The 25446-nt window shown below is 49.7% G+C and overlaps 2 protein-coding genes across 30 annotated transcripts in view; one reads left to right on the top strand and one right to left on the bottom strand.

Annotated features, from left to right (window-relative positions):
* The window catches only part of ANGPTL2 (angiopoietin like 2), a 36036-nt gene extending 23281 nt beyond the window's left edge, over positions 1-12755 (bottom strand). Inside the window, exon 1 of the mRNA XM_055271053.2 lies at positions 11985-12755. The gene's annotated coding sequence lies outside the window, so the exon portion shown is untranslated. The remainder of the gene's footprint in view (positions 1-11984) is intronic.
* RALGPS1 (Ral GEF with PH domain and SH3 binding motif 1) overlaps positions 1-25446 on the top strand; it is a 302263-nt gene that overhangs the window by 188471 nt on the left and 88346 nt on the right. The window lies entirely within an intron of this gene.

The raw sequence follows: 25446 nt of genomic DNA, 5'->3' as shown, positions 1-25446 counted from the left end.
ACGCCACCCTGCCTCCTGTCTTGCCGGCCGTTCCTCCTCAGAGCCTGTGCTGGTTCATCCTCATATTCCTATCCTTTCTCTTACTGTTGAGGGGGACCCAAAACTCAGTCCTCAGAATTTTCTTTACCTTAGTGATCTCATCCAGAGGTCACGTTGGTGATCACCCTCAAGTACTGATTACATCCGCATTTATTTCTGGAACTCTCCCCAGGACTCTAGACTCATACATACAGCTGCTTTTCGGACATTTCCACTTGACTATCTGCTAGGTATCTCAACTCGTCCAGAAACGAACTCGTTTTTCCCCGTATCTCCAACCCAACCTGTTCATCCCAGTTTTTCCTGTGTTCGTAAATGTCCACTCTAGTTGCTCAGACCAAAAGCCTTGAAGTCATCCTAGACGCCTTTCTTTCTTTCATACCCCACATCTAATTCGCCGCCAAATTACGATGCCAGAAATATTCTCAGAGTCCTGTGTCTCCCCACCTCCCTGCCACCACCCTGGTGCAACCCACCTGTGCCATTTACCTGGACTATTGCAGTAATTTCCTAACTAGCCTCCCTGCCCCAGCCTTGCCCATCCTACCTTCTGTCCTGAACTTGGCAGCCAGAGTGGTCCTTTTTAAAAAGTCAAACGGGGTCACTCTTCTATTCAAAACCCCCCAGTGGCTTACCATCTTGGAGGAAAAGCTAGTGGGTCTCCAAGACACTCTATGATTTGGCCCCCACTTCCCCCCTGGTCTCGTCTCTGACCCCTCTCCCCTTCGATCATCTCCTCCAACCACCTGGTTGGCCTTTTGGTTGTCCCTCAAGTGCTCTAAGCACACTTAGGACTCAGGGCCATTATACTTGCTGGTCCCTGCCCCCTTCCTTCTTCATTGTTTGTTCCCTCACCTCTTTCAGTTTTTGCTGAAATATCACCTTCTCAGTTAGACCCTCCCTGCTGATTTAAGATTGTGACCTCACCACCTTCCCCTTCCAGTGTCCTTATCACCATAAGATACACGCTGTCTCCTCCCCATTCCCTTGAATGCAAGCTGCATGAGGGTAGGGGGGTGTTTGTGTTAGTCACCACTCCATGTGCAGTGCCTACCGCGTGGCCTGAAATACATAGGAGCTCAATAAATATTTGTTGTTGGAATGACAAGACACACCTGCCAACAGCTGCTGAGCAGCTGGGAGTGCTGGAAAGAGGGATAGATTGGGGCAGGGATCCCATGGACAAGTGACTACCTGAGGAGGTCAGAGCTGCGCAGAGGAGGGCCTGTGTATGTATTTATTAATAACATCCATTGACCAAGGTCCACTATATACCTGACCCTGGACTAAACATTTTGCAAGTGTTTTCCACTTTCCCGTATTCTCATAATCTCCTTTTAAGGTGGATACTGTTGCTGTTTACATTTTACAGATGAGGAAACTGCAACTCAGTGAGGCTGAGTGACTTGCCCCAAATCAGAAAGCTAGAAGGTGGCAGAACCAGGGCTCGACCCTGGTCTGTTGGATTTGAATCTGCTAACTCTTAAAAACGACACAGGCATATATTTAATCTGGTTTTTACTAGTAAAAGGGTATTAGCATCAGTACTTTTCTGATTTCACATTAATCGATGCTAAAATAACAAGCATGACACAGGACCTAAAGATTTTGTCCTCCCTGAACCCTTTTGGGGGTTTCTCCAGTGAGGACCCTGGGTCTGGGCTCCACCTTGTACCAGCCAGTGAGCGGTTACAAAAGAGACCCTGTGCTCCCTGGGGCCTTGCTGAGCTGTTTTCCACTTAAATGACAAAGCCCAAGCATGCATGATTCCTATGGCCTGCTCAGGCCTCTCTGAGGCCAGGCAGAGAAAGGTGTGCGGGAGCCTCTGGTTTGGGCTCTGCTAGGAGGTGGGGCTGCAGTGACGTCAATGGAAACCCAACTGAGTTTGGAAGTGTTTGCCTGGTTTCCAGCGGTGCTTTGGCTGCCCCTGTGCTAGTGGCCACACCCACCCCAGAACAATGGGGAGGAGCCGCCCCCGACCCTGGGCTAGGGCAGGCCTGCTGGGCCACCGCCTTCTTCAGGCTGCTCACCTGAGGCAGTGGGTGACAAACACCTCTCTGTGCCTATGTGGGCTCAGGGCTCCATGGTGGCCAAGAAACTGCCAGAGACCCAGGAGGGAACCTGGCTGCAAGACAAGGTTGGTTTCCAAGCCTTCCTGTACCTCCAGATTTGAGAGGGCTGCACTGTTTATGGTTGAGTTCTATCCTCTCCCAAACATGGGCTCTCATGGCTCCCCGGCAGAGTTCTTGCCGTTGCACTTGAGACCTCAAAGGCTGAGTCTTTTCTGTGAAATGGGGTGATCCAACCCACCTTGCACACTGGGTGAGCAGCATGGAAGCACATCAGAAGTGGGAGATTGGAATAATGTGTTAGCAATACGATAGCAAGAACAAAGCTGAAACAAACAACAACAGTGAGGATGCTGGGCGTGGGCCAGGCAGCATGCCAAGCACTCACACTATCTCCTCGACTAATGCTTGCACAGGGCTTTAGGGCTTCCAGGCCCTTCATATCAACGTTCTCTCATTTAATCATTCCAACACTCAGAGTGACTTACTAGTGTTATGCCCATTTCTAGGCTGAGGAAACTGAAGCTCAAAAAGGTGTGGGAGTAGCTGACTTTGAGGTCATGTTGCTAGCAGTGGGACCTCTTGAAACTATATTGATTCTGAGTCCTACTGTTATACCTCTGTGGGGCCTAGGCTTAGTGGGGTGACTCGGAACTGATTGGGTTACAGGAAGGAAGGGAAGGAACAGGGCACTGTGCTGGGCGCCTGACATACATTATCCCAGGTAATCCGGTGGGTTGTTATTCACCCCTGTTTTATCAACGGCGACATTGCAACCCAGACAGGCTCAGTGATTTGCCCAGGAACACACAGCAGATAGCCAAAGCTGACTGAGTCTAGGACTTGGGTCAGCCTGACCAAGGGCCATGCTCCTTGGGCTTCTCTTTGAGCCTCAGAGTCATTTATTTTCCTTGGAGTCCAAGGCTCCAACCCCAATTCCTCCCCTCCCCCCAGCAGTTTTTTGCCAGTTTGGCGGCTCTTAATGGGCAGTAATAAGTTTGTTTACTTTTGCTCTCTTGATATTTATTCAACTAATTGTATCTCAAGAGAAATAACACTCCCCGCCCCCATCCCGGCATTCCAGCCATCTTAGGACTGCAGAAGACCTCAACTCCAATCACAGTGATGCTCCTCATTTTTTTCCTGCGTCCAACAAAGAAAAGCAAATCCAACTGTTTTCCTTGGCTTCAGAATTAAAATAAAAACGATTCTTAAAATTGCTTTTCCACATTGTATTGTGAGGAGTTTCCATCACGCACAGGTTTTCCCTCCCCACAAGTGAGGCTGGTGTGACTGTGCCACATGACAGCCTTTGTACACTGGGAGGCAGCCTCTCCAGGGCTTGGGTCCCACCCAGTCTCTGGTGGGCTGCCTCTGAATGTCCCCGCTTGGCCTGATGTGGTGGGGCCACACATCATGTGTCCGCATCCCTCTCACCACTGTGGTGCTACAGCCCAAGCAAGAGGCCGCTTTGTGGGCAGAGCTGTCATTTTTATAAGATGGAGCTGTATGTTCTGCCCTGTAGCAGAAGCTGCCAGCCTAGGATCCTCTTTTGAGTTCACCCCAAAGGTTAGAAATGAGAAAAGTTCCAGTAATAAAAAGAATAACAACAACTAATTGTCACTATGGCTCAAGCACTTTATATACATTATCTCACTTAATCCTTCCAACAGCCCTTGGAAGGCAGCCTGTTGAGGGCCGCCATGTATGGTGGCCCCACTTGTGCACTATACAACTCTGGGGGACACAACTCACATTCATAGTCTTTATGTTTTTTATATTTATATTGCAGCAGTTTTCTAATGCCCACAAAGATGCTTTTAAGGCTGACAGCAAAGCTGACATTTATCCCTATTTGCAGTTGAGGAAACTATTGAGATTTGAGGATGGCGAGTCATTTGCCCAAATCACAAATTACTAAGTAGTAGAGCCACTAATACACCCCAAAATAACCCCCAAAGATACCATACTGAGAATAAAGAGAAACCAAAATGCCAAAGTGACTGGAAGCCCAAAAGAGATTGTTCTCTGACCCTCTAGGCAGGAGGACGACAGGAGTGCTCTTGCCATCCTTAGGCCTGCAGATCCCAGGGAAGCCTCCAAATTAAATCCGGATCTCAGGAGTTGTTTCATCATCAGTCCAGGTTGTAGGCCTGCCTGGAGGACTTACAGAACCACCCCCTCACCATTCGTCCTCTGGTCAGCACTGCTCATTGGTCTGTGATCACAAATGAAGGCCAATTATGGGTCCACGCCAGAAGAGGCATCCCAGCACTGCAGGAGGCCTGAGAAACGAGCCTCTGCCAAGGCAGTCGGGGAATCTGGAAATGCCAGCTGGCCCCTGACATTGGGGTTCTGGGAAGCTAGAAGCCTGAGCTGTGTTTGAGTGAGTCTGGTGGACCTGAGCATGAATCAAGTTTGTGAAACTATCATCAGGACAGAAGACAGATGAAAACATCAACATTAGCTAGCAGGTGTTCCTACCAAAGCTGTTGAAATGTATGGTGTACTAGTAGGGAAGTATCCAAACCAATTGGTAATCCAAGATGTGGGAAGGATCTAGATGAAGGGAAAAGGCCCAGCTGATCACGTGACCAGTAGTATTGCTAATAATGGCTGTCGTTTGTTGTGAGCTTGGGTGCCCAGCTGTACTCTATCTCATTGGCTCTTAATAGCTCTATGAGTAGGGGACCATACATCTTGGTTGGCCCCAGTCGAGGTCTGTTGTCTTATGTAATTATTATTATTTTGAGATGGAGTTTCGTCCTTGTCACCCAGGCTGGAGTGCAATGGCACCATCTCAGCTCACTGCAACCTCTGCCTCCCAGTTTCAAGCAGTTCTCCTGCCTCAACCTCCTGAGCAGCTAGGATTACAGGTGCCTGTCACCACACCTGGCTGATTTTTGTATTTTTAGTAGAGACGGGGTTTCACCATGCTGGCCGGGCTGGTCACGGTCTTATGTAATTATTAATAGCACCCACTTTTCACTCTCAATATTGTCCTGACTGAGCAACAAACTATATGGTCCCATTACCTAAGAGAAAGGTATTATATCTGCATTTGGCAGTAGAGGAAACCCAAGTCTAGAAAGGTTAGGTCGCTTGTTCAAGGTCACTTGGAAGTAAATATCACAACTGGGATTTAGCTGTCAACTGCTAGGTCCAAACCCTGACTGGCATCAAGATTGTCTCTTCAACCAGTATGAATAAAAGGTGCTTGTTTGTTTAATGGCTGAGATGCAGCTTGCATGTTACTCACTGTTGACTGAATAAGTAGAAATAGCTTTCAGGTTAGGACAAGGGTGTGTTTTGTTGGATGTTGGAAAGAGCTGCTTGATCATGCAAGTGGTAAGACCCCAAAATGGGCATCTGGGATGAGCAGTGACACCCTCACCTTGGAGAACCTGGTGAAAGGACTGTGCATCGTTTGTCCTGGATGATTCACCATCAGCCTGAAGGCCAGGGAGGGCATATCCAGATCTCCAACTGCCCTCTCCTCCCAGCTGAGGATGCTATGAATCATTCCCCACCAGAAGGCACCCGGGGAGTCTGGAGCCAATTCCCAAACGCTTCTAGTTCAGCTCTCATAAGACCATTGAATGAACCATTTATCCATCCAGCCAGCCCTCCATCACCCACCCATTTAGACTTCCAATCCAGCTAGCCATTGTGCATTGCTACTACCTGGTCATGGGTGATGGGAGCCATGAGTCAGAGAAGCAGGATAAGAAAGATTTTCCTGAAGGAGTAGCATTGGGGGTTCGAATCTGCCTGATGCTTTGGGCTGTTGTGCTACTGCCATTGGTGAGTTGCTGGCTCCAGAAGAGTTCATGGAGGAGGTGGGTTGTGGTCACACCATGAGATCACAGGGTAGAGGGGGATGTGGTTAGGGAGTGGGGGAGCTGGTTGCCTTTGCCAGGGGGACAAGGACACTGCTGTTACTTTTTCACAGTGCATTATTTGGGAACCATTTTGAGATTCCCCCAAAGTCTGTGCACTGAGCCCTCTGTGCCAGGAGCCTTGGCCAACAGAGCAGAGGCGGGGAAGAGTCTGCAGAAGCCATTTCAGAGTCCAGCTTCTGAGTTGGCTGCTGCATTTCCGGCAGCGCCTAGTGTGCTCTGGAACCCTACAACTGGGAAAGCCCTAGACAAGAGGGAGAAGTCCAGGGCTGGGTGGACAGCACTGCCCCAGGGTGGCTTTCTTGGGAAGTCCAGGCCTTGCCTGGAGCTGCTTTTCTGGGCCAGGCTGAGAAGTTGGCATCAGGGCCACCTTGGCTGTTTGGATGGACTTGTTCCTCAAACACTGGGACAACCAATTTTTGTGTCTGCCTCACTGATCCCGATAGCTCTTTGAGGCAGTGGCTGTGACTATCCCCATTTCACAGATGAGCAAACAAAGGGTAAGGGATGAAGCCACTTGCCCAGGGGCATGGTGCTACCAAGTGGTGGAGCTGGGCCCAGAAACAGATTTGTCTACCCCAGGGCCAGGTTTCTTACCCCCACAATCCTAATTGGCCTCCCTGCCTTTGGGTGCTCTCTCCCCTGGAGCCTACACTGCATGCAACTCCAGGGCTGTCTGTCTGACACCCACATCTGATCATGTCAGCGTCCTGCTTAAAAACAGACCTTGTGTTGTCATGCCTCCCTGCCTTTGCATGTGCTGTGCTTCCTGCCTCCAGTACCTTCCCCCACCGTCCTGGCTGATGCCTGCCTGTCTTCCTAAGTTGACCTCACCATGAAGCCATCCGTTCAGTGAGGTCCTCCCTCCCTCCTTCAGCTCACAAGTGCAGCTGTGGCTGCTTCCAACCCAACACCCAAGACTCAGATTGCAGTCATCTGGTTATCTCCCTCCTGACTACAGCTTCTTTAAAAAGCAGGGCCAGGGCAGATTCCTCCTCTGAATACTGAGTATCCAGGATGGCACCTAGGTTACTAAATAGGAATTCAAGAACTTCATTCATATAACGTATTTCCCAATAAGTTCTCCTCTTCCAGCCACTGTGCCAGGGGCTGGAGGTAGAACAGGAACAAGGTGGGTGAGGTTCTTACCCTCAAGGGGTCAACGGTAGTAGGTGAGACAGAGACTAGGCATTTGCAATGCAAAGAGATCCATGCCCAGATAGGGAAACTTGGGGGGCTGTGGGGCACCTGACCTAGCCTCAGAAAAGCCCTTGGCTGGACAACAGAGAGAGGAATGGTGTGGCACCCTGGGGTAGAGAAGCTTGCTTGCTTGAGAGCCTGGGTCTGAGGCTTGCTTCATTGATTCATTCATTCCACAGATATCTTTCCTGCCTGGCCCTGAGTGGGTATTAGAGATTCGGCAGTAACTGAGACAGACACAGCCTTTCTCTCATGGAGGTTGGAGTGGGACCACCTCAGGCAGGACTTTAAGGATTCTTGGAGCTGGGCAGGTCCTCAGGCATCTCTTGAAGATAAGAACAGAGTCCATTCTGGGCTTTTCCTTGGTGGTCTTGGTACTGCCTGTCCGGACGACTAGGCAGCAGGGGGTTGCTGAGGCTCTGGGGCTGCTGGCCCCAGACAGGCTGATTTCAGCAGAGAATGGACTGACACAATAGCTCAGCTGTGAGAGGCCTGGCTCCCCATACCCAACATTTTATTTTTTATTTTTGAGATGGAGTCTTGCTCTGTCACCAGACTGGAGTGCAGTGGCGCGATCTCGGCTCACTGCAACCTCCGCCTCCCGGGTTCAAGCGATTCTCCTGCCACACCCAACATTTTAACATTCCTGGGACCAAAATGTGGCTCACGATTGATGTGTACATGTAACAGGGCATCGTAACGTTGTAACCCCCAACACTGTTATGAACTCAGTCATGTGGCTTACAGTCCATGTGAAAGAACACAGTTTTGTCATAGAAACTAACCCCAGAATGAGGCTTCTGACGTGACCTGTGTATCACCACAAACTCCAAGCTGCCTGTGGCTGAATAACTCTTCTATTTGGGGTGTTTTATATAAATTCACAAAAAAGAAACGCTATTCAATGAATTGATTCTTTCTTGAGATTTCCACAGTGTGGTTGTCCAGGATGGCAGCAGGCTGGGGTGGAACCAGCACAGGTCTGGGTTTCAATCTTTGCTTTTTGGCCCATGAGTGGAGAGACCGTGGGAGAGGTGCTGCACCCTGACCCCCAGTTTCCACTTCTGTAAGACGGGGACAGCACCACCCACCTTGAGGACCCTCTTAGCTCCTTGTGCCACCTCTTTACAGCTTTCACACAGTTGTGTGTTCGTGTGATTATTTACCGTCTGCCCAGTCCTGCTGGGCTGTGGGCTCTGTGAAGCAGAGCCCCTCCCCCATCTGCCTGCTGTCAGTTGAGACCATTCCAGATTAAATGGGCTGTGATTCAGAGAGGCCAGTTGCTGAATGTACCTGCTTTGGCAGGGCTGCTGTCTGTTATGTTTGTTCTATTGTAGCTACCCATTGCCATCTCCCTGATGTTTTCTCAGAAATTGCTCGTGTGTGACCCATTGTGGGTGATGAGGACCTGAGCTCTGATTCTTCAGTCCTAAAGGAGCCTCCAAGTACGGATGTAGAAAGCACATCAATACTATCTCAGTCACATGGACCAGTGTTTCCCTGAGGCTCTGCCCCCACTGAGCTGGGGACAGAGTTTCCTGGTGCTAATGTGGTGAGACAGTATCTCAGAGCACCCAGGCACGTGGAACAAGTCAGCCAACCTGGTTTCAAAGCTCAGTTCCTCTTGTCACTGACCATATTACCACATAACAGGTACCCTCATAACTGTGCTGAGGCTCATCTCTAAGAGTAACAGTCATGCCTATTTTGCCTCAGAAGTAGGCTTCCATGAAGAGCAAGGAATGCGCTAAAGTCGAGTAAGTCCGTGATTTTCAGAGGGGTTGGTGCAGCATTTGATAGGACAGCAACCAAAGCAGATGTGGCTACTGATGACACTGGGCAGGGACCGAGTGACAGGCAGGATAAGAGAAGTTGAGGCGTCTAAACAAGGCACTGAAGTGAGAGGAAGTCAGGGGCTTTGGAGCTAGACAAAGCTGGGTTCCAGTCCCACATAATCACGTAACTGTGACTTTGGGCGAGTTAACCTCTCGAGCCTGAGTTTTCCCATCTGTAAAATGGGATGCTAAAACTAGAACCTACCTTCTGGGGGTTGTGGTGAGGATGAAATGACATAATGTATATGTCTTACTTAGCCCAGTGGGTACTTCCTAAATCACCGGGGGATGGAGGGCCAGATGGAGGAACAGCTTATTTGCTCTGCCCGTGAGCTTCAGCAATAAGATGTAGTCCCCTGCTGGACCATGTGCATTACACATTTTTGTCTGTTCCACCCAGACTGCCTCATTAGTAGTAAGTAGTCCCATTTTTTTTGCCAAGCTCATGAAGTAAGTCAGAGCCTCTGCTCATCCTGAGCTGCCCAGAGAAGACAGTGAGCCACCATGGTTCCAGGCTGGAGGAGGGAAACCTGTGGCTTCAGTAGCCCCAGAGGCCTTGTGCTAGAGAAGCAAATACTTGACATCGCCTTTTCAAAATGCTTCCAAGCGCGCAGGGAGCCCACTGGAACCTCAGGGGGCCACAGGACGGAAGCTCCTCTCCTGGGCTAAGATGTATCAGTGTTGTCTGGTGTAAGATCCACCAGACATGGCCACCATAGTGCCAGACTTGGTGATGGCCATTCCTTGCCTCTTCCTCTGCTACTCCGGGGCAGACCTGACTATGGATCCTCCTGATTTTGTGAGCTTCCCACAGCACTAAGGTAGCTGCATTTTCTTATCCACTATCGTTCTGCTGGGGAGATCGATAGGCAGACAGGCAGTGTCCATGTGGGAAGCAGGATGCCCTTCCTCCTGTAAGGTTGGTATTAGATCCTTTTGTTAATATATCTGCACTTTTTCTTAGTATGGACTTCTAGGATGCGGGCACACTGCAGGTGGCCCCAAACCCAAACCCCAGACATAAAGCCCCCCCTTCTCAGGCCCCTGGAAAGCGCTCCAGTGTGGGCAGTGGTAGTAGCCACAGTATTATCTCTGTCTTGTGGGATTTTCTGAAAACCTTAGCAGGATATGTCCAGAACAGGGAAAGAATTTGGGTCTCTGGCCGGGTGCAGTGGCTCATGCCTGCAATCCCAGCACTTTGGGAGGCCGAGGTGGGTGGATCACGAGGTCAGGAGATCAAGACCATCCTGGCTAACATGGTGAAACCCTATCTCTACTAAAAATACACACACAAAAAAAAAATTAGCTGGGTGTGGTGGCGGGCACCCATAGCCTCAGCTACTCGGGAGGCTGAGGCAGGAGAATGGCATGAACCTGGGAGGCGGAGTTTGCAGTGAGCCGAGATTGTGCCACTGCACTGCATTCCAGCCTGGGTGACAGAGGGAGACTCCGTCTCAAAAAAAAAAAAAAAAGAATTTGTGTCTCTGCTCTTCCCTTCCCTCTGTGCCAGTCCTGATTGCTGTGGTTTGTAACCATCAGTGACCAAGGTTTGCTCAGGGTTTGCTGTGCACCAGGCACTAAGCCAGGGCCTTCCTAGGCATTGGCGCCTAGCTTTCTCCTAGAAAGCAGTAGGGTGTGGTTGAGTGGCTCCAGAGCCACACCATTGGGTTCAAGTCCTGGTCCTGGCACTTACTAGCCATGTAGCCATGGGCACATTACTTTACCTCAGTTTCCTCACCTATAAAATGGGGATGAATAATAATGCCTGTGCTATAGGATGGTCATGAGGATTCTACAAGTTGAGTCTGGCATAGAGTAAGTGCAATATAAGTGTTAGCTGTTACTCTCTGGCCGTTGTTACCACCTGGGCACTATTATCCCATTTCACAAATAAGAAAACTGAGGTTTAGAAAGGCTGTGTTCTGCCAGAGCCATTGGCTAGTAGGTAGAAGAGTTGGGATTTGAAGCCAACTCATGAGGACTGCCCTACTCTGCCTCCATTTGGAAACATACATGTGGGGAGCATTTGGCCGGCTTCGGAAGTGGCATTCTCAACTTTCCCCAGAGACTGGGGTGAAAGGAGATCCTTTTCCAAGTAACTGAACTGGCCTCTGGGAGCTCTCATAATCCTACAGCAGAGGCAAGAGCTGACCCATGACACACATATCACAGAAGGAGAAGGGAAGGATCAGTGAAGAATTTGTTTGGAAATGTTATCTAATACTGAGTGCTTTCAGGCGACTTGGTATGTGGAGCCCCTGCTGTCCCCTCACGGGGGTACCAGGGAAGCCGCATCCTCCCTGTATCTTGGCCACATCCACTCAGTTGGAGACCCAGGGTACCATCCAGTGCAGCAGCCCCTGGGTGATGCGTCTGTTCCCGTGCTGGGTGCTTCTGCTCTCCTCGCCAGCTGGAGGGTGTGAGCAGAGGCAGCCCAGCTCCTGTAACTCTCTGAGCAGGGGCTCCCAGCACCTCAGCACAGCGCTTGCCATTGCCTCACATTGTCCCGGCCTGGGGGCATAGGAATCCAAAGCTTCAAAGTGACTACCCAAGTCCTTGGGCCACCCCTGCCTTCTGCAGCTCTTCAGTCCGCTGCCCTCTAAGCACACACCTACACACACACACACTCCCAGCTGCCCTGCCATGCCGGGAGCTGCCGGCCGGCACCCCAGAGGCTCTTTGTCCAAAAGAGGAGAGTGAGGCTTACTCATGAAGTCCTCAAGATGCCAGCCCATGATCATGTGCCCCCAAACACCACCAAATGTCCACAGGTTCTGCCCCGGACATGCCTTGTTTGGCTCCAAGCGATAGCAGGGAGCGACCCTCTGAGACTCAGCTGCACACACCCCCAGCTGGAGGGTCAGAGTTGTGGAAGCCCTAGCCACGGGGCCAGCGGCTGCCTCTCGCCCCTGCCTCTCATGGCCGCAGAGCTGGCCCCTTACCTCTTCCCTCCTGCTTGGCTCCGGGGCGGCTCCTCACATGCTTCACTCTGGCCGTCAGTGGGGCAGCCTGTCCATGGCCTCTGGAGGGGTTCCTGAGTTGCAGGCCGGTGGCTGCCAAGCAGCCCTGCCTCACTGGGCTCCACCGGCTCTGCCTCCACAGAGGGCTCCAGCAGAGGCTGGGGCCAGGGCTGGCCAGGGGTCCTGTGGGGCTGCTCACAACCCGCTTTCCCTCACAGTAGCGTCAGCCGCTGCCTCAGTGCCACGTTTGGCAGGTCCGGGGCTTGGGGTCCATCCTCAGGCCGTCTGCAGCAGCCTCATTTGAACTCCCAACTCCTTTGTGGAGCCTTTACATGCCGCCAGAGGAAACTGTGAGCACAGCCTGACCCTGGTTGGCTGCAGGCGCTTCTCTCCACCCACCAGTGCAAGAGGATCCCCCAGGCCCCAGAAAGGCTCCGGGCCTCCCCTCAGCCCCAGACAGAGGCGGGCCGCCCGGTGATGTCACACGAGCTCCGGCCCCAGCTGGCCTGGCCCCTCCCGCCCAGCCCGCTTTGGCGGCCTCGGCAGGCCCCCTCCTTCCTTGGCACGGGCAGCCTGGCCAGCTCTGCTCCCTGGCCCGCCCTCTCTCCAAAGCTCAGGCAGCTCCTGCATGCTGCGAGGCGGAGCGCTTCCCCTTTGACTCAGGGAATGGGTTTAGATCCGCTCCAGCTGTGCGTGCAGCCCCGTGCGAGCAGCAGGCAGCGGGTCCTCCCCCTGGATGCCTCGCTGGGCACTGCCCCACTGAGCCCCAGGCTGGCGGGCGGGGCAGCTCAGCCCAGAGCGCCTCTCCCCATCAGCGGCCCTTCGTGGAGGCCTCATTCTCATCTCTAAACACTGGGGAAGGGAGTCCAAGGCTGTCCACACAGAAGCTGTGGCATCGGAGCTGCTCGAAGTTAGCAGGAGGCAGTGGCTTAGGACGGTGGAAATACCACAGGTTGAGGGTGGAGGCAGCACTGGAGGAAAGCTCTGTGACTTCACACCTGAGTGGCTTTGATTAATTCACTTCACCTCTTCTGGGCATCCCTTCCATGCATCAGTAAATGAGCTAATTAATACTAGTAATCTACCTGCAACAGCTGCAGCGAGGACTCTGTGAGGTCACATGGGAAGGAGCTTGGCACAGTGTCAAGGACACCTCCTTGAACTGAGCTTAGGACTCTGGAGATGGGTGGATCAAGGGTCTCCTGCTCCCAGAACCTCTGCTTTGTGATCCTCTTTAGCCTATGTTTTCATCAAAATGTGACCTCCTATTGGGCTCTTCTAGGAACAAACACTGGAACTCCATCAGAGTCCTCAGCATGGAGCCAGCCGCATAGGTGGAGCTCTGTGAATGTTGATAGAATCAGAAAGGAGAGGATGGCACTGGACCGCACAATGCAAGCATCGTCCAGACGTGTCAGCACTGGCAGCCTGGGAGAAGGTACAGTCAGTGCAGGAGGACAGGCCTGCTGCCGGGCACCCTGCGGGGATACAGAGAGTAGGAGGATGGCAGGTACCAGGAAGGGAGCCCCAGGGTACAAGTTTGCCCCTGTGCTTGGACAAGAACATGTGAAATATTGGTGGTATCTTTGCTTTTTTAAAAAGGTTTTAGTGATGATGGTGGTGATGATGTTTGGGAACAAATTGGGAGAAAAACTTTAATGGGACTCTCCCTGCCCCTAGGCATCCTCCCTACCACCAGGCACCCCTCTCAACCCTGTGGCAGATTCCTCTTTCAGAGATGGCCCAAGCAATCTCTTCCAGTCCCCAAGGAGACCCTGACACTTCACCCATGGAGCAGTGAGGTCCCTGCTCCTCGCCTTGAACCCGAGAGGGTTTGTGACTTGCTTGTGACCAGAGGAATGTGGTGGAAGTGGCACCACCTGACTTCTGAGGCTGGGAGAGGAAAGGCAGCGCAGTCTCTGCCCTGTTCACCAGGACACTCTCTTTTGAAGCCCCGAGCCAAGCTGGAGCCTAAGATGTCCAGCTAGAGGCCACACACAGTGTAGGTCCCAGCTGACAAGAGCATCACCCGCAGACACATGAGCAAGGAAAGATGCCTGTAGATGATCCCAGCCCTTAGCCACAGAGTCACCCCAGATGCTGCATCACTATCAGCTGTAGAGTCTTCCTGTTGAGGCCCCACACACTGGGGAGCAGAGATAGCCATTCCACTGTTTCATCTCCATATTCCTGACCCACAGGCCCCAGTGATACATGGTGGTTTTAGGCTGCTAAATTTTGGTGGTGATTTGTTACACAGCATTAGTAACTGGGATAGACTCGGGCAAGAGCAGTTGGAGGGAGCCCTTTAGAGGAGCTGAGAGAAGTACATTGTGACTGAGGAGAGAAGATGGGGTCTTGTTAGAGAGGTGGGACTTTATTCCAAAGACGGTAAGGAGCCACTGAAAGGTTTTGAGCAAGACAGTGTTGAGACTTGGTTTTATTTTTTAAAGGCTACATTAGTTATTGAGTGGAGACTGGATTAATGTGAGCTACAGACAAAGTGTCCTAGGACCTTCCCACCCTCTGGTAACAGGTCCAGTACAAGCCCCTTGGTTACTAAAAGAAAGTTGTTTTCACGATTCAAAGTTCTTAGGATCCTCTCAGTGGAGGAGGAGCACCAGGGTGTCTTGCCCCGTCCATCTTTGCACACCTCCTGCCCCAGTGGTGGCATTGGGCAGTCAAAATTGGTGGCATTGGGCACTGTGGAGCTCGGGAGTCAGATTCTAGTTCTACCATTTAGTTGCTCTGACCCTCACTTTCCTCATCTGTAAAATGGGGATGATATGAGGATCTCCCTCACAGGGCTGTGGGCTGTTGTGAAAATGAAGTAAGATGTGATACGTTAAGTGTAACACACACTGTCTAGTACAAGGCTCAACAAAAAGCTCTTGTAGTTTCTGTTGCTTCCTTCACTGGCCTGTGAGTACCCTGAGGCAGGGGTGTGTGCAGGCCATGTAGAGCCCTCCTTTTGTGTAGCCCAGTACAGAGGAGTGAATAAACGAACTGCTGGCTGGAGGAGGATGAAGAGCCATGGCTCAAAGTCTAAGGGACCTATGCTCAAATCACAACTCTGTCACTAATCTCGGGCAACTTTCTTATTCTCTCTGAAACTCTGTTTCCTCACTCGTAAAAAGGGGATGCTACTACTCCCAGGGTTACTGTGAGGATTGAGTAAGATGATGGGGCTTAAGCATTCGGCCCTGCGCCTGGCTGCAGCATTTAGCAGTTGCTCAGGAAATTCCTGCTGTTGCTTCTGCTCCTGCCCTCAGACTTCTCCCCAATCCTACCCTGATCCTCTCCAGCATGCTTCTAACTTGGTGACTCCTGGATCTCAGTGTCCCCTGACCTCCTTGAGCACCGTTCCCACATTTCCACTTGTCTGTCAGACAGAAGCATCATGTGACTAAAGCATTTGAGGAGACATGAATCTTCCTTTCCTTTTTATAGTTTTTATCAGGATGAAAAATGCATGACATTTACGTGGTGGTAGAATACAAAGATTCTTCATGTAAATGACACAATTCGTAAGAATGATTTCATGTCTTACCACCTTCCTGACAGTTACAGGTTTTTTTCTGTCTACTGGGAGACTGTGTATATATGAGGAGTGGTGGGTCAGGGGATGCAGGTATACTGTTTCCTAGAGGGGTGTACTTGGGAGGGGGCAGTTTTGCTGTATCTTGCATTCTCAGAGTGCCACCAGTATTTGAAGCTTCACACATCCCAAACTGACTCTTTCCCGTACCCCACCCCACCCCTACCCCCAACTCCCTGCTACCTTCAGTACTTTTTAAATGTCTTTCCATTGTCTTCTGACCAACATTGTTTCTGATGAGAAGTCAACCTCCTTCCTTATTGTTGTTCCTGTATACATAATGGATCTTTTATTTTCTGGCTTCTTGTAAGATTTTCTCTTTATCTTTGATTTTTCAGCAGTTTGACCATGATGTGACTAAGTGTGGTTTCCTTTGCATTTATTCCATGTGGGTTCACTGAGCTTCTTGGACCTATATGTTTTTACTAAATTTAGGGATATGGGGAGAATTTTTAGCCCATTATTTCTTTGAATATTTTTTATGCTCAATTATCTCTCCCCTCTCCTTCTAGAACTCCATTTACACACTTCTTCTTCCACAGGTCACTGAAGCTTCATTTGTTTATCTTGTCTCACGCTTCAGTTTGGATCACTTCTCCTTCCTGTCTTCACATTTGCTAACCTTTTATCTGCAGCATCTAATCTGCTGTTAATTTCATCTAAAGTATTTTATGTCATACTATAATGTTTGGTTCTAGAATTTTCACTTGGTTTATTTTTATAATTCCCATTTCTCTTCTGGGATTCCATATCCACTGATTCATTCTATCTTTCATGTTCTCAAAATCCTGTGCATATTTATAATAGCCATTTAAAAATCCTTGCCTACTAATTCCAACGTCTGGCTCATTAGTGAGTCTGATTTTACTGCTTTTTTTTTTCTTGATTATGGGTCATATTGTCCTGCTTCTTCACATGTTTATAATTTTTTATTGCATACTGGACATTGTGGGTGATACATGAAAGACTCTGTATTTTCTTGTCTTGCTCTGAAGAATGTTGAGTTGTGTTCTAGCAGGCAGTTAAATTACTTTGCCTTCTGTTGTGCTCCTTGGAGTCTCTCTACTTGTATACAGTTTAGGAGTTAACTAAGGATTTGAGGGGAATTGGTATAGTAATTTTGGGGCTTCCTCTTCTGTAATTCTGTCTTTTCTGGCATTTCCCCACTCACTTTCTACCCTCAAAGTCCAACCTCTTTCCCATCTTCCCGCACAGTAAGACTACTGCTTTCTGTTTCAGATTCATTCTTCTGTGTGTCACCATGAACTGGGAAATGCTCTAGTGTGCTTTCCTTCTCCAGTGATTTCAAGCAGGTCTTTTTTTATTTTTTTGGTCCTGAGTTTGTAATTGTTATTGACCAGAGTAGTTGTTCAAAACAGTCCACTCCTCCATTTCAGGGAACTGGAACCCCATATCCCAATTGAATTTGTTTTCTCACCCACACCTTCTGTACCCCTGCTGCTGTTGGTGCTCTGCCATAAACCTAGTTGGTTGGTCATCCTTCATCCAGTTGTCTGTCCTCCCTGCTTCTGATCATGGTCTGTTGGGAAATGTCAACCCCAAGATCCCAGGTTGGTACATCTCCGTGTACCACCTGAGCACTAGAAGATGAAAGAGATGTACTGTCCTCACAAGCCCTGTTGGAGCACCTTATGTAGCTACTTGTGATGTGCTAGACATTGAGCTCAACATTTATAGGTATCACTTCATTTTAAAACCATATGAGTAAAATATTACTATTCTATTTTACTAACAAAAAGATTGAGACTTAGCAAAGTGAGGTTCCTTGTATCAGGCCACACAGCTAGGAAATAATGGGACTGTGATTAAAATCTGCATCAAAGCTAGGAGGAACAGAATTGTCCTGAAAAAAAAAATTGTGCTTGTTTTTATTATTATTATACTTTAAGTTCTGGGGTATATGTGCCCAACATGCAGGTTTTTTACATAGTTATACATGTGCCGTGTTGGTTTGCTGCACCTGTCAACTCGTCATTTACATTAGGTATTTCTCCTAATGCTATCCCTCCCCCAGCCCCCCACCCCGCTCCCTGTGTCCATGTGTTCTCATTGTTCAACTCCCACTTATGAGTGAGAACATGCAGTGTTTGGTTTTCTCTTCTTGTGTTACTTTGCCGAGAATGATGGTTTTCAGTTTCATCCATGTCCCTGCAAAGGACATGAACTCATCCCTTTTTATGGCTGCATAGTATTCCATGGTGTGTATGTGCCACATTTTCTTTATCCAGTCTATCATTGATGGGCATTTGGGTTGCATCCAAGACTTTGCTATTGTGAACAGTGCTGAAAGTTGCTCTTGTTTAATACCAGCATGCTGCTTCTTGTTTTAAGGTCTCTGACCAATCAAGATGCTTCTCACCATCAGTGGTGTATCATAGTCTAATTGGCAGCACTTTTTCATTCCTACTAGAATGTGACGCTTTTACAGTTGATGACTTGTCAGATTCAAGGAAGTGTGGCAGTTTTAGTCATCAAGGCCCCAGTGAGGTTGGCCTGTGGCCGAGGAGCCAAAAGGCAGAGCCCCTCCTCTCCTGGTCAGCTGGCCTTGGAAAGGTCTGGGGGAGTGTCCAAGCATCAAGAAGCCTGTGGAACTGCCAGAAGCCTCCATTGGTCCAGATTTAATAAAACAGCTGCCACTAGACTGAGTGCGAGCCAGCTGGTCCCCTCCTGTCTTGAAGGCACGTGGTCAGGTCTTGTGACTCTCTGCACCATGCCGGGTGGGGGAACCACATGTTCCCTGGCTCTGGTGAGGAGAAGTTAGGAGACTTGGACTTGTGGGACGATTCTAAGGTGGTGCTACTGTCCAGTGTCACAAAGCATATCCAGGCACCATGGAAAGCCCTTTGAGGACACTGTGACTGTTAAATGCTGGCCAAACAAGTATATCCAAAAGTCATAACAGGATGCATGCTCGGGTACAAAGCAGCTTTGAGAGCCTGTTGTTAGCTCATGTGTGACTTCTCAACTCACTTGCCAGGGGACTGTGAGGACAACATCTCTCCTCAAGTGTGGGTGTCACCTAACAGCCAACAGATATTCGTATTAAGCTCCATCTGAGCACCAGAGTTGGGCTCTAGGTCAATTTGCCCAAAGACAATTTGCTGGGAATTTTAGCTGACTGGTTTTCATTTTGTCTCATAACAGTATTTTAGGGCGTGTCCAGCTCTCTCATACCATAGCTGGTGCATGGCCCCATCCCCAAGAGAAGAGACTGAGGACTGGCAAGAGTAGAGATTTAATTTTCATTTGCTGGTTTTCTTTGTTTCTTCATAGCGAAAAATTCATAGACGCTTTCCAAAGCTGTTTAAAATAATTCCCATCCAATATAAATTTTTAAAAAATATTGTCACTTCTGGAACATTGTCTGTGCCAGACAGGACCTATATCCCAAACAGGAGACAAGGTACTGAGGGCAGCTTTATAGTCAGTGGGGGAGGATTCCAACCCCCTTACACAGATACCTGCTGAAATTCCCATTCCAAAGAGCAGCAAAGCTGTTGCTGACCTTGTTTATCTTTCCTGGGACCCAAGGAGGCAGCTGATTAGATAAACGAGGGCTTCTGGCAAAAGACTGATAGAGTGAGCCTCCCAGGAATGAGAGCAGGGTGGTGTCACCCCAGACAGAGGTGCTGGTGCTGGACAACAGGGGCTTCTGGCAGAGAGCTTTCTGAGTAGTAGGTCTGATGTTGGGGGTTTCAGGGGCACCCACATAGGCCCCGCAGGGAGTAAAGGCAGCCAGTGCAGGAGGCTTGCTTCAGCCCTGCCAGCCTCCAGACTACCCCACCGCCCTCCCTCATCCCTCCCTGGGCTGGGCTGGGTAATCCTGTCTCTGAGGCCTGGAACCCTGGAGACCAGGGGATCTGTTTTTCCTGTCTGCTCAATATTCTTCATCTGCTCCCAGGATCTGCTCTTTGGCACCCTGCCCTGTGCCCAGATGCTGGTTGACCTGTGGGGATTGCCTCTATGGGCTCTCTTACCTTCTGGATTTGGGTTAGGGCTGGCCTGTGGCAGGTGCCCACAGGAAGTGAGAAGATAGGAAGCGAGTGAGGACACGTGTGTCACCAGCTCCCTCCCTGTTGGACCATAGGTGACTTGGTCGAGTGATAGGAGTCAGCTAGGCTTGGGTTTGAATTCCACCTCCACCACTTATTAGCCCTGTAACTTGTGAAATTTACCCATCCTTCCTGAGTCTCAGTTTTCTCATTTAAGAACTGGAGATAGTAATATCACCTTCCCAAGATGGCCGGGAGTAAAAAGTGAGACAATGTGAGTACAGATGTCCTAGTGCAATATTGGAGACACACAGCAGGTGCTCAATAAATGCTGGCTTTCTTCCTTTAGTAATTTGGAGCCTTGTTATCTTGGGTTTCTAATACACTTGGGTCCTCTGAAGGTCATCAGTCATTTCATGTCTCTCCGGACAGCTTTCCTTTAAGTTGTCCCTTTTTGGTTTGCACATCTGTCACTGTCCCCAGAACCACTGCCATAGAGCCTCACTGCTAATAGTCCTTTAGTCAAAGAAGTATTTCTCTGCCTTTTCCTTTGCCTGCAGCCTGTATATGAAGTCTGCTTAACCAAAGAAAAGAATCCTTTTAACATAGTAGAAAGCAAGCTTATGGAAAGACAGTGCATGTATTGACATCCAAAAATAATTCATAATATTCACCGAGCACTTATTGATCCTCGCAACAACCCTATGAGCTACGGTAGGTTCTTTTATTATTCCCCAGTTTTCAGATGAAGAAACTGAGGCTCAAGTTAAGGGACTTGTCCAGGGTCACACAATGGGCCAGTGTTGACCTTTGGCCAGTCTGGCACCCAGAAGCCTGCCCTTTCAACCTCTTCGTTATCTGCCTATGTGATGGAGAAGGCTCAGCTCTCCAGGCCCTGGGGACCACATCATTTTATACAGTTGAATTGGCTAGAAAGCTACAGGGTTATCTCTTTAAACATACAGTGTTTTAAAATTTGTATTCATTCTTGTTATGTTTCTGCACAGACCCACACATGCATATGTGCACTCGCCTCCATAAACTTGGCTAATTACATTGTTGGCCGCTCCTTGGTGACTCAGTCGTCTTGAATAGACTAGCTTGACTGTGGGCTGTGGGGGTGCAGGGCACTGTTGACAGAAGCCGTGTAAGCCCCAGGCAGCCGTGTTTGTTGTTACTTTCCTAGCAGCCTCTCATCCCTCTCCTGATTTGTTGCTTCTCACCCAGCTGAGATTCCAGAAATCTGACAAGAGTTATTTGTAAATAAAAATAACTGGTCACTAAACTAGTCTAAAGGGCTCTCCTGTGAATAAAGTAACTGAGACTCACTGCCTGGACTTGATCACATCAATTTTGGGTACTCATGGGTCTTTGGGGCTTGCAAGACCTCTGTTCTAATGTAACAGCCAACAGCTGCCATCTGTTACACACTCACCACATGCCTGCACCGGGAGGCCTCCTGCATGGATTACGTCATTGAATTCTCAAAAACGGAGCCTCTCAGGAGAAGTTCTCTTCATCCGTCTTCCATTTTAACTGATGAGGTAGCTCAGGCTCAGAGTGGTGAGGGAGTCTACATCTATGCAGCCAGTAAGCAGCAAAGTCAGGATTTAGACATGGGCCTGTTTGACCCAGAGTCCACACTCTTAACAGACTTCAGTCTCTACAGCTTCCCAGCAATGCGAGGTTGGGCAACTTAGGGAGGCCCCCAACCCTCATGTCTTCATCTGTAGGATCATCCTGTGTATGTCCAGAACTATTGTGAAGGTTCATGGAGGTGTGTGCTTGAGATATGCATAGCAGGCACCCAGTCAGTGGCGGGTCCTTGCACTCACCTCTTCAGTCCAGGTCAGTGGTTCTCAAGCTTTTGCACTTCAAGATCAACTGTTAAACTTGTTAATTTCAATTGTCAAACTTGTTAAAAGTTTGCTGGGCCCCACCCCCAGTTTCTGATTCAGTAAATCTGGGGTGGGGCCCGGGAATTTGCTTTTCTAACAAGTTCACATGAAGCCCTTGCTGTGGGAACCACTCCTCGAGATAGAGGATTTTGCCATGAAGGAGAGTCAGGACTGGGCTAGAAGTGACCATAACCTGCATCTGAGAGCTGTTTCGTGAGTGCAGATCCTGGTTACGTATCATGCAGGAAAAATGCGGTTTGGCTTTTTTCAGGCATTTCCTGGGAGCTGGCTGTCTTGCCCTTTCACTCTTCTGAGTGTCATTGACCCTGGGAAAATGTAGCGTTTAAGCCACATTGTGATGTCTGAATGTGAAACAAGCTTCATTCGACTGATTACATTAACACGTCCCTGATTTCCAATTGCTTTCCTGAAATAGAAAAAACAAAAGGTATGTTAAGAAAAGGTAGTGAATCATCTTGCAGAAATTACTTCTGTGAATTATCTACCCCCACCACAACACAACACCTGAAGCACGGCTCAGACTAGGTATACTTCTGCTTCGCCTTGGAATTTTAGGTTTATTGACACGATGGTGTGATTAGTGTTCTTCCCTCCCCAGCACGCTGTAAGGGCGGAGCAGCCACCTCATTGCCTTTGGGTCTCCAGTGCCCAGCACAGTGCTTGACACATACCAAGGGGTGCTCAGTCAGCATTGCTGTCACACAAATGAGTGAAGGGTGCAGCGCCGGGTACTAGAGTCAGAGGGACCTGGGTTTGAACCTTGGGCCTGCCCTTCCCAGCTGAATGGCCCTGAGCAAGTAACTTAACATGGGCCTCATTTCTCCTTTTCTAAATTGGGGATTATAAAAATAATACCCATATTTCATAAGGTTGCCATGAGAATTAAATGACATAAAATATCCAAAGTGCCTGCCATATAGTAAGTACTTAATTTTTTCTTCATAATCATCATCAACATCATCATCCTCATCCTCACACTGCCAGGAAGGCCAGTGTACTGGTATAGACTGTGGGCTCTGGAACCAGACTTTTAGGTCCAAATTCCAGCCCCACTGCATGCTAGCTGTGTGCCCTTATTCATGTCACTTCTCTATGCTTCAGTGTCCTCATCTGCAAAGCAGGGATGAAAAAGCACCTACTTCATAGAGTTCTCATGACCATTGAGGACATGTACATGTCAGGTGCTTAACTGTGTGGCTGGCACATGGTAAGCATTAACTCTCTCCCCACCACCTTCACAGAGGGGCAGGGAAGGAGCCTGTGGAGAGAGCAGTGTGGCCCCATGAGGAGGGAATGGGAGGAGGAGGCACCGTGCACCCTGGGGAGGCTGCGCTGCCCGGTGCCCTGGACCCTCAGCCCCAGCCCCCAGGGGGAGAGAAGGGCAGCCTAGCAGAGAGGGAAAGTGGATAAAGAAAGATCCTCAGGCTTCTGACACTGGAAACCCCCTCTTCCTGGCAGCCCTTGGAAGCGCAGCTCAGTCTTCACTGTGAGTTGACAGACTCAGCTGGTTTTGTTTACTCAGCAAGCTTGAGAGCATGCTGAGGTGGCGTCCCCCTCTGCAGAGCCGCCTTCGCCTGCAAATATCACCCCCTTTCTGCTACCTGCCAGCCAGGGCTGTGGGTGGGGTGGACCCAGTAGGGACAAGCCCCACCCTGCCACCCACTCACCCACTGGCCTGCCTTTGCCTTTCTTCCTCTGCCAGGCTCGCTCTGGGCAGCCCCAGGTTTGGCCCTCCTTCCCAGCATTGTCAGAGAAGCTTCCAACACCTCAAAATCCACCCTGGGGGGACCATCTCCATTTTCTTTAACGTGGAACCAAAACTATCCTGGTTTCTATGTGTGCAGAAACGTTTGGTAAACAGAATGCTTAAGCCGTGACTTGCTGGAAGGGGCAAATCCCAGCTGACACCCCAGACGCTCGGCCTATTTTGGGCCCAGTCTCTGTGGTCAGAGTGTTCATCTTTGGGCCTCCAGCACCCACTGTGGGTGTCAGATGCTCCTTTCCTGACTGAGTGTTGGCCCGGCCTAGTCCCCTGCCCCTGCCTCCCAGGCTGCTCCGGGTAATGCCCAGTATCTACTTAGTAAATGCTCTTGTCCTCGCTCCCCCCTGTGAATGCTGTGATTCAGCACACACAGAGAGGAGCTTCACGTAAGAAAGAAAATATTCACGGCCGTCATCCAGCTCCGGCAGGCGCCGGGAGACAGCTGCTGGCTCCTGCCTGGCCAGGATGGGATGGCTGCCCACCCTCCACACACAGGGGGGTCTCTCCTCCTTTGTTTTTTTAAAGACCCACAGTCTCTTTTGGTTGCTAGACTAAATGCAATTTAAATCTGTATTCCGAACACCTCTGATAAGCAGCAGATAAATAGAATCCTGGAATTCAGAGGACATCACCCATTCAACAAAATACGTGTTACAGGCCTGCTGTGTGCCTGGCACTATGCTAGGTTCCTCTGCAGAGCTGGGAGCAGCCTGGAGGACACTGAGCCAGTGGCTTGGATCCTTTCCCCACCTAAGACCCCTTTCATTACCTCTTCTTAGCTCTGGGTTTTGAAAAAATCTATCAGTAATAATAGCAGCCATGCCTACTGTGAAGTTGAGTATGATGTGAAGCTCTTTGTTAATTCATTTCTTCCTGTCCATCACGCCTCACCATGGGTATGATGATTCTAATCTCCACTATATAGATGAGGAAACCAAGCCCTAGAAAAGAGAAAAATCTTGCCAGGGTTACAGAGCAAGGTCTTGCTGCCTAAACTGACTCAGATCTTGATTTTGTTGTTGTTGTTGTTGTTGTTGTTTTTTACTGTTGCAATGTATACAGTCTCTGTGAAACATGCTGCTTATATTAAATAAAAATAAATGTCTTACCCTTTTATTTTTAAAAACTCATAGCGCACTGTTCAGAGATTCTGAACAGCTGAGAGTAATCATATAATGTCTGTCAGAATAAAACCAAAGTAATGGTTCCCTGCCCAACCCCCAAGCTCAATTCCTTCTCCACCCCCTCTCCGGCCCAGTGAGTCCCAGATGGGCACTGTGGGGAAGAGAGAGGGTCCTAGACTTGCAGCAAGTGTAGTGCTGAGATGAGACAGGTGGGCCTGCTGCCCGGGGCACTTGAATGTGATGAGCTATAGACCTTCGGCCCACCAAGGAGCATGGAAGAAGAGGGGCCCTGTCCTTTCAGTCCTCTCTCCCTCTCTGGGGAGGGAGATTGACATGTAGCCCCTGGAGTTTGGGTCACATTGAACATAGAAACTGGTGCCTGTTTCTATTATAGAGATTTCTGAAAGCAGAAACCCATGGGGTCACGAGGCCTTGGAAGGACTTGAGTATCTGGGAAGAAGTGGGTTCCACCCTCTCATTCCTGTCTCTGTGGCCCTTGCAAGATGGGCCAACATGGAGCCAAGAAGTTACTGTGGGTCCATGTGAAGGGGCACAGAGGCTGGAGAGGGGCTGGAGCTGTGACTAGCCAGGGGGCTGCTGTACCAAGCAAGGGACACCCAGCCCAGAGAAGGGGCCAGGGACATGTGCCCCTGTGGCAGGGAAAGATTTGAGTGCCCTTTGGCAATGGAGGGGCCAGGGCAAAGCCAAAGACAATCTTAGGAGACCCAGATCACCACCTCTGTGGGGACCGGCTTGACAGGAGCCACCTACATCCGAAGGAACCAGACCAGCGGCCCTCCCCACCACGGATGGACAACCCTGTGGGAGCAGATCTTGCTTGAGAGAGTGGGCCCCAGCCAGGCTGTGCTAGAGTCTGTGAAGGGGGTAGGGGAGGAAGTTTACAAAGGCAAAGACAAGGGGACTTGGTAAAGAGCAGAACTCTATCCTACCTCCTCCCAGCTCCCAGAGCCGTAAATAACTGTGGGGAAGGGGCATGCAAGGAGAACAAAGATGAACTTTGAATTGCG

Source organism: Symphalangus syndactylus, chromosome 3 (assembly GCF_028878055.3).
Source record: "Symphalangus syndactylus isolate Jambi chromosome 3, NHGRI_mSymSyn1-v2.1_pri, whole genome shotgun sequence".
NCBI classification, from domain to species: domain Eukaryota; kingdom Metazoa; phylum Chordata; class Mammalia; order Primates; family Hylobatidae; genus Symphalangus; species Symphalangus syndactylus.
Note: the sequence above shows the minus strand (reverse complement) of the source record. Positions and strands in the feature narration are given on the sequence as shown.